The following is a 9,872-nucleotide window of genomic DNA, read 5'->3' on the forward strand; positions in this document are numbered from 1 at the left end:
TGTCAAGAGTATTCATAGGTGAAAATGACAAACCTCATGTTAAAACCGATTTTTCAAGATCTGACAAAACATACTGAGATAAATTTATCACTTGAAGGTCACCTGTGGTCGCTGATTCAGATACCATGTCCGGCCCACTCAGCGCTTCCGATTGAATCTGGTTTCTCTCTTGTAGGTTGGTGACCAATTCTGATGTCCTCTGCCCTTCCTTTTGTTTAACCCTTGACCTCCGTCTCCCTCTCCTCCTCCTCCTATAGCGCCTTCGATATCTCTCTGATCCGAGGACAAAAATTTCACTGGAGGAGAGTTCATGCCTCAACGCGAGTTCATTTGAATTAGTGTTAGATTTGGGTTGGTCACTATTGATGTAACGTCTGTGGTGGTGCCCCACTTAAAAGATTTGCCACTATTGAAATCCACCATATCTCTGTGGAATTTGTTCTTTTTACCATAAATTATTTATTTTTCAAATTGATCTATTGTGGTTTTTAATCTAGAATAGAAGGGGGCAACCATGATCTCCTTATCAAAGGAACCCAATTTTCCTTCACAGGATTTTATATCCTCCTTAATTTTAATTAGGAGAGCCTGATTGTGTTCTATGAGCATGTCCATTAGTATTGTGGAGCATTTCAAAAGACCCGTTTCCCAAGTCTTGCAAAATGCGCCAGTAGCTTCCCATGCAGGGATAATTTGTACTCTCAAACCCCTTGGCACAAAGCCTGCCTTCTTATACTCCTCCAGACTCCTCACATTCCACCAAACTCTAGTTAGAGATTTATGTAGATTCATGACCTCCATGGATAGTGAGTGGAAGTCTGGATTTGTCTGGATTTGTTTCAGGGGCCTCTGTACCATCAGTGGGGCCTGAAAAGACGCCATGTGCACAATGACTCCACGAAGTCTCTCTAGCCGTGAAATCCATTATACCTCTGTAATAATAATACTCCAAAAATAATAGAAATAACTATAAATAGCAATATTGATGTGCCAACACTCAAGAAATAGTGGTAAAGCACCCAAAAAAAGCCATATAGCAAAAACTAGGGATAGAGGGCACCATCAAACATAGTCATTTATGTGTTCAACCTGCCGCATGTCAAAAATACAGACAATGCAAAAACAAGAAAAAGAGACATGCACATACGCAGGGATCACCATATAAAGTTACAAAATTTTATTAATGTCAGTTGACCATACACTACAAATATTAAAAACATTTAAAATCATAAAAATGTAAGCAAATTGCACCCAAACAGATAGGGGGAGAACACAAGGAAGGGTCTGCTTGATTACCTGAGGTCTCTAAATCACATATCCTAAATCATTGTGAAATATCAATAACAATGAACACTGTCAAAAGTAGTCCATTTATATTTAATCCCAGACACCTGATGATTGGTACCCAATATAAATATGATTTGATGTCAAAGTACGCCAAGGGACAAACCTGAACAACCCCAGGTGTCTTAGAAATAAAGCAAAGATTACCTAGTGTCTTACCAATACGGATAACTACCATCAAATATACCTAATGAACATGCTCACATGCTACACTCGTAAATGTTTGTTAAGAGAGACCAAGATCAGGAACCAGCACCCATGCAGCCCACCCGATGCATGTCGTCATCTCAGTGACTTCCTCAGGGGCAAGTGGCATGGTTAACTGACCGCTATTGCAATATTTATACACTCACATATATTACAGGATTCATCACAGCTGATGAGCAGACCACGCCGGAATCTGGCCCCTTCGCCGCTTAAAGGGTCCTTTGGGGTGATGGTAGGGCGGCTAGATGGTGAAGCCACAGATGGTGAAGCCACAGGTGAAGCGGGGTCCCCAGAACTTCCCAAGTGTATGGCACCGATGATGTGGTGGATGATATAGTAAAGAACAAGGACACAGGTTTGCAGTCTTTACCTGGTTTACTGAAGGCAGTAGTCCACAGTCCAGGGTACCAATTGCAGGGTAGCTGTGGTCCGGCCGGCTTGGAGGCAATAGGAGATCCCTCTCCCAGGTGAGGTCCGTAAGCCTTTCCTACTTGCGCTAAGATGGCGAGGTCCCTGCTGCTTGAAGCTTAGTTGCAAATTCCCCTCTCTCTTGTCCTAAGACAGATGTCTGTACAATAGGCAGTGAGAGCCTGTTTATAGGATTTCTATCATGACCGGGTTCTCAAGTAACTGCTTCACCTCACACTTGATGCAGGCAATTGAGATACAGTCCTATGCTCTTCGTTTCTGTCGCGCGTCTTGGAGAACAACACGACCTCGGGCTCCCGGTACCCGGCATCTGCGCTCTAGCTCCCAGGGTGTCTTTCCACTGTTTCCCTGCTGAGCCTCTTCCTCCTCTGTGATTCTTCCCTCTAAGCTCCTCCACAATTCAACTCCTTCAATTCATCACTCTTTCCAATGATTGCAGCTCCCTCATGGCTGCTCGACCTCTCTGTCTGCTCCAGACATCATTCTCCACTCCTCACTCCTCTGCTACTCTCTACATCTGACTCATCCTCCAGACCAGGATACATAAAGTCTAAGGAAGCTCTCCTGAATCCGGGTCCTGAGCTCCCCCTCCTGGCCTAGATTCAGATGTGTTGAATGCGAGTCAGAAAAAAGAGAAAGACTGTCAGCACTCACTCATTGGGGCGCCCGGTCCACATCCAGGGAACCTTACTGGATAGTCCACATAGTCCATAAATAAGTAAAGAACCAGCGCTCCATCCGGGTGTAGTATTCCAAAAGAGAACTTTATTGAGCCATGTTACAGCAACGTTTCGACCCAAAGGTCTTTTTCAAGCATGTCTAATCATGTCAGGGGTCAGCCTTAAATAGCGTGGATGCCACACAGTGCACCAATCGCAATCGAGCCATCCCCCCACCTTATAGTACAACATAATTAAAATAACAAAACAGACATCAGATACATATATCATAAAAATCCACCACCGCAGATATAATCACCACAAAAGAGACATGGAAAAGGTGTATATACCTAGAGTTACATGGGTTGTTTACTTCTATGTCAGCCAATCGGCACAATGTGTCAGTCGTTGATATGAGTATGCAGACCAATCATGCATAAGTCCTATACCACCCAGTATATTGGATCCAACCAATTGCTTACTTCTAAAAACGGCACCTAAATATGCCTGATACCTATCAGAGGTCACAATCCTACAGAAGGTTCGCCATTCCACCAATCAGCCACCCTGTCATATAGCGCACCACTTACGTCATATCCATGCAATCCAGCTCTGACCATCATAGCGTCTGGTCTGATCCCCGCCTCCAGCCATGTCGACGTCACCACAGGAGGGCGCACGCGCACAACAAGCCGGGAGAATACACCGCAATGAGCGGTGAAACTCAGCCGGCAGGAGCGCCCGCCCCCACACACAGTGGCGATATCACATGACCGCGGCTAGAGAACGTTGCCTAGGTGATGTCAGTAGACTCAACTATCATAGCTGCATCGTCCAGTGCAGCCTATCACATATCATGAAGACACTACCGCACGAGTGTGTACATGCACAACCAACACTGATAGGATGCTGCCAAAAAAACAGCAAACCCAGCCGGCCGGAGTGCACGCCCCCACCTCAGCAGCAATACCACATGACTACGGACAGAAAGGGTCACCTAGGTGATATAAATAAACAAAAAACAAAAGATGATATCATGTAGGGCGCTACAGTAAAAACATGCAAAACCACCCAGTAATACATCAAACGCCAAAGATTATAATCTGAAGCCCATCTCATGTCACATATTGGGAAAGACGGGATAGAGAGAAGGCGGAACAACACTCCAACCCATGTAACTCTAGGTATATACACCTTTTCCATGTCTCTTTTGTGGTGATTATATCTGCGGTGGTGGATTTTTATGATATATGTATCTGATGTCTGTTTTGTTATTTTAATTATGTTGTACTATAAGGTGGGGGGTTCGCTCGATTGCGATTGGTGCACTGTGTGGCATCCACGCTATTTAAGGCTGACCCCTGACATGATTAGACATGCTTGAAAAAGACCTTTGGGTCGAAACGTTGCTGTAACATGGCTCAATAAAGTTCGCTTTTGGAATACTACACCCGGATGGAGCGTTGGTTCTTTACTTATTTATGGACTGTGTTGAATGCGAGTGTCTTACCTGATAGAGAGAGTCTCCCTTGCCTCCAAGCGTGACATCACCCTCCCCTAAAGGAAGGCAACATCACAGCAACAACCAGTTACCTGGGGTGTTGCACACACAGGCGATGATCAGATCAGATAAATTGGATCAATTATATGTTTCAGAATTACTCATTTGCTATGAGCACCAACCACAGAGCTGTTCAAAATAGCTGACATGTTCCCGGAAAAGATGTGGGCTCACCACCGAAGCCCACATCAAAGTGAGGGTGTCTGGCATCGGCATATTATTACGCCCGATAGTGGAAAGGGGTTAAATATAAGTTATTTCTACATGTGGTCTGTCACAGGGTTAGCATAACAGAGAGGAGCCAGGAGACCGCAGCGTCTGATTGCTCCTACTCCTGCTCTGAGAAGCACTGCTACTTCATTTTAATGTTTATTTCTTTTGGCAGAACAGGGGTTAATCGGCCATGTTGGAAACTCTAAGCTCTCAGCTGAGCTTGGTTTGCCACTCTCGTCCCCTTTATAATCTGGGTCCTGATTCAGATCCATGTCAGAGCTAGCATTTGTTGCATGGCTTAGGAGTAGAGGTGTTTATATGAGAAAGAGTTTGGAGGAGTTATCTGTGACTGTTGTGTGGGTTTGTAAATGTGGTAATTCCTGTCATAATCCCAATGGCAGGGGATCACAAAAAGGACAAGCACAGATACAAACAAGCTCTAGGGCGATGGAACCTGAGCTGACCGCGACCCTGAACCTAACACACAAATAAAAGTAGCCGGGGAACGTGCCTATGATGATCCTAGACGTCTCGCTCCAGCCGAAGATCTAACTTCCCCTATCAGAAGAAACACAGACCTCTCTTGCCTCCAGAGAAATACCCCACAGCAAATAGCAGCCCCCCACATATAATGACGGTGAAATGAGAGGAAAGCACATATGTAGTATGAAAACAGTTTCAGCAAAATGAGGCCCGCTAAAGCTAGATAGCAGAGGATACAAAAGTGAACTGCGCGGTCAGCGAAAAACCCTTCAAAAAACCATCCTGAAATTACTTGAACTCATGTGCCAACTCATGGTACATGAAAAGCAATTTCAGCCCACTAGAGCAACCAGCAGCAGAGAATCACATATCTGCAGGCTGGACTAAAAACCAAATTAAGCAAAACACAAAACAGGAAAATCCAAACTTAGCTTGTCCAGAAGGTTCTAGGAGCAGGGAGCAGAGGTAACAAGACACACTGGATACATTGATAACCGGCGAGGAAATGCCAGCAAAGCCAGGTTAAATAGGAAACTCCCATATGCTGATGGAACAGGTGAAACCCAGAAACCCAGGAAAGACAAGTCACCCAGTACCATCAGTAACCACCAGAGGGAGCCCAAAAACAGAACTCACAACAGTACCCCCCCCTTGAGGAGGGGTCACCGAACCCTCACGAGAACCACCAGGGCGACCAGGATGAGCCCTATGAAAAGCGCGAACCAAATCATCAGCATGAACATCCGAGGCAACCACCAAAGAATTATCCTCCTGACCATAACCCTTCCACTTGACCAAATACTGGAGTTTCCGTCTGGAAACACGAGAATCCAAGATCTTCTCCACAACATACTCCAATTCTCCCTCCACCAGCACTGGAGCAGGAGGCTCAAGAGAAGGAACAACAGGTACCTCATACTTCCGCAACAACGACCGATGAAACACATTATGAATAGCAAACGATGCCGGGAGATCCAAACGAAACGACACAGGGTTAAGAATTTCCAAGATCCTATAGGGACCGATGAACCGAGGCTTGAACTTAGGAGAAGAGACCTTCATAGGAACAAAACGAGAAGACAACCACACCAAGTCACCAACAAGAAGTCGAGGACCCACGCGGCGACGGCGATTAGCAAACTGCTGAGCCTTCTCCTGGGACAACTTCAAATTGTCCACCACATGACTCCAAATCCGATGCAACCTATCCACCACCATGTCCACTCCAGGACAATCAGAAGGTTCCACCTGACCAGAGGAAAAATGAGGATGAAACCCCGAATTACAAAAGAAAGGAGAAACCAAGGTAGCAGAACTAGCCCGATTATTAAGCGCAAACTCGGCCAGCGGCAAAAAGGTAACCCAGTCATCCTGATCAGCAGAAACAAAACACCTTAAATAAGTTTCCAAGGTCTGATTAGTTCGTTCAGTCTGGCCATTCGTCTGAGGATGGAATGCAGACGAAAAGGACAAATCAATGCCCATCTTAGCACAGAAAGTCCGCCAAAATCTAGACACAAACTGGGATCCCCTGTCAGAAACGATGTTCTCAGGAATCCCATGCAAACGAACCACATTCTGAAAAAACAGAGGGACCAACTCAGAGGAGGAAGGCAACTTAGGCAAGGGTACCAGATGAACCATTTTAGAAAAGCGATCACACACAACCCAGATGACGGACATTTTTTGAGAGACAGGGAGATCCGAAATAAAGTCCATGGAAATGTGCGTCCAAGGCCTCTTCGGGATAGGCAAAGGTGACAACAATCCACTGGCCCGAGAACAGCAAGGCTTAGCCCGAGCACAAACCTCACAAGACTGCACAAAAGAACGCACATCCCTCGACAAGGAAGGCCACCAAAAAGACCTGGCCACCAAGTCTCTAGTACCAAATATTCCAGGATGACCTGCCAACGCAGAAGAATGGACCTCGGAGATGACTCTACTGGTCCAATTATCCGGAACAAACAGTCTCTCAGGCGGACAACGATCAGGTTTAGCCACCTGAAACTCCTGCAAAGCACGTCGCAAGTCTGGGGAGACAGCAGACAAAATCACCCCATCCCTAAGGATACCAGAGGGCTCAGAATTTCCAAGGGAGTCAGGCACAAAACTCCTAGAAAGAGCATCCGCCTTCACATTCTTTGAACCTGGCAGGTATGAAACCACAAAATTGAAACGAGAGAAAAACAGTGACCAACGAGCCTGTCTAGGATTCAGACGCCTGGCAGACTCAAGGTAAATCAAATTTTTGTGATCAGTCAAGACCACCACACGATGTCTAGCACCCTCTAGCCAATGACGCCACTCCTCAAATGCCCACTTCATGGCCAAAAGTTCCCGATTACCAACATCATAATTCCACTCAGCCGGCGAAAACTTTCTAGAAAAAAACGCGCATGGCTTCATCACTGAGCCATCGGAGCTTCTCTGTGACAAAACCGCCCCCGCTCCAATCTCGGAAGCATCAACCTCAACCTGAAAAGGGAGCGAAACATCTGGCTGACGCAACACAGGAGCAGAAGAAAACCGGCGCTTAAGTTCCTGAAAGGCCTCCACAGCCGCAGGAGACCAATTAGCAACATCAGCACCCTTCTTAGTCAAATCCGTCAAGGCTTAACAACACTAGAAAAATTAGTTATAAAACGACGATAGAAATTAGCAAAGCCCAAGAACTTCTGTAGACTCTTAAGAGATGTAGGCTGCGTCCAGTCACAAATAGCCTGAACCTTGACGGGATCCATCTCAATAGTAGAAGGGGAAAAAATATACCCCAAGAAAGAAATCTTCTGGACTCCAAAGAGACACTTTGAGCCTTTTACAAACAAGGAATTGGCCCGCAGGACCTGAAACACCTTCCTGACCTGCTGAACATGAGACTCCCAGTCATCAGAAAAAACCAAAATATCATCCAAATACACAATCATAAATTTATCCAGATATTCACGGAAAATATCGTGCATAAAGGACTGGAAGACTGAAGGAGCATTAGAAAGTCCAAAAGGCATTACCAAATACCCAAAATGGCCCTCAGGCGAATTAAATGCGGTTTTCCACTCATCACCTTGCTTTATTCGTATAAGATTATACGCACCCCGAAGATCAATCTAAGTGAACCATTTAGCCCCTTAATGCGAGCAAACAAATCAGTCAACAATGGCAAAGGATACTGATATTTTACGGTAATCTTATTCAAAAGACGATAATCTATACAAGGCCTCAAGGAACCATCTTTCTTGGCCACGAAAAAAAAACCTACTCCCAAAGGGGACAAAGATGGACGGATATGTCCCTTTTCCAAGGACTCCTTAACATAATCCCGCATAGCAGTATGCTCTGGCACTGACAGATTGAACAAACGACCTTTAGGAAATTTACTGCCCGGAATTAAATTTATAGCACAATCGCAATCCCTGTGAGGAGGAAGCGAACTGAGCTTAGGCTCCTCAAAAACATCCCGATAGTCAGACAAAAACACAGGAATCTCAGAAGGAGTAGATGAAGCGATAGAAATCGGAGGTGCATCATCATGAACCCCCTGACAACCCCAGCTTAACACAGACACTGATTTCCAGTCAAGGACTGGATTATGAGTTTGTAACCATGGCAGACCAAGTACTAGAACATCATGCAAATTATACAGTACCAGGAAGCGAATCACCTCCTGATGAACGGGAGTCATACGCATGGTCACTTGTGTCCAGTACTGAGGTTTATTCATAGCCAAAGGTGTAGAGTCAATTCCCTTCAAAGGAATAGGGACTTCCAGAGGCTCCAGACTAAACCCACAGCGATTGGCAAATGACCAATCCATAAGACTCAGGGCAGCGCCTGAATCCACATAGGCATCGACGGAAATGGATGATAATGAACAAATCAGAGTCACAGACAGAATGAACTTAGACTGTAAAGTACTAATGGCAACAGACTTATCAACCTTTTTTGTGCGTTTAGAGCATGCTGATATAACATGAGCTGAATCACCACAATAAAAGCACAACCCTTTTTTCCGCCTATACTTTTGCCGTTCACTTCTGGACTGAATTCTATCACATTGCATTATCTCAGGTGACGGTTCAGACGACACCGCCAAATGATGCACAGGTTTGCGCTCCCGTAAACGCCGATCAATCTGAACAGCCATAGTCATAGACTCATTCAGACCAGCAGGCGCAGGGAACCCCACCATAACATCTTTAATGGCCTCAGAAAGGCCATCTCTAAACTTTGCAGCCAGAGCGCACTCATTCCACTGAGTAAGTACCGACCACTTCCGAAATTTTTGACAATAAATTTCTGCTTCATCTTGCCCCTGAGAGAGGGCCAACAAAGCTTTTTCAGCCTGAATCTCTTGGTTAGGTTCCTCATAGAGCAAACCCAATGCCAGAAAAAACGCATCTGCGTTAAGCAACGCAGGGTCCCCTGGTGCCAATGCAAATGCCCAATCCTGAGGGTCACCCCGCAGGAAAGATATAATTATCTTGACTTGCTGAGCAGGGTCTCCAGAGGAGCGAGATTTCAAAGAAAGAAACAACTTGCAATTGTTCCTAAAATTCAGAAAACGAGATCTATCTCCAGAAAAAAACTCTGGGACAGGAATTCTAGGTTCAGACATAGGAGCATGTACAACAAAATCCTGTATATTTTGAACCTTAGTGGCAAGATTATTCAGGCTGGAAGCCAAACTCTGAACGTCCATGATAAACAGCTGAGATCAGAGCCATTCAAAGATTAAGAGGAGGAGGAAGTAGCCAGGCTGCAATAAGGCTAGGCAGCAAACTCTGAGGGGAAAAAAAAAAAAAAAAAACTTCCTCAGACTACTTATCCTCCTACTTCAGCCAATACAATTAACACTTTGTGGGCCGGTTATACTGTCATGATCCCAATGGCAGGGGATCACAAAAAGGACAAGCACAGATACAAACAAGCTCTAGGGCGATGGAACCTGAGCTGACCGCGACCCTGAACCTAACACA

The sequence above is a fragment of the Ranitomeya imitator genome, chromosome 1 (assembly GCF_032444005.1).
Source record: "Ranitomeya imitator isolate aRanImi1 chromosome 1, aRanImi1.pri, whole genome shotgun sequence".
Taxonomy (NCBI): Eukaryota; Metazoa; Chordata; class Amphibia; order Anura; family Dendrobatidae; genus Ranitomeya; species Ranitomeya imitator.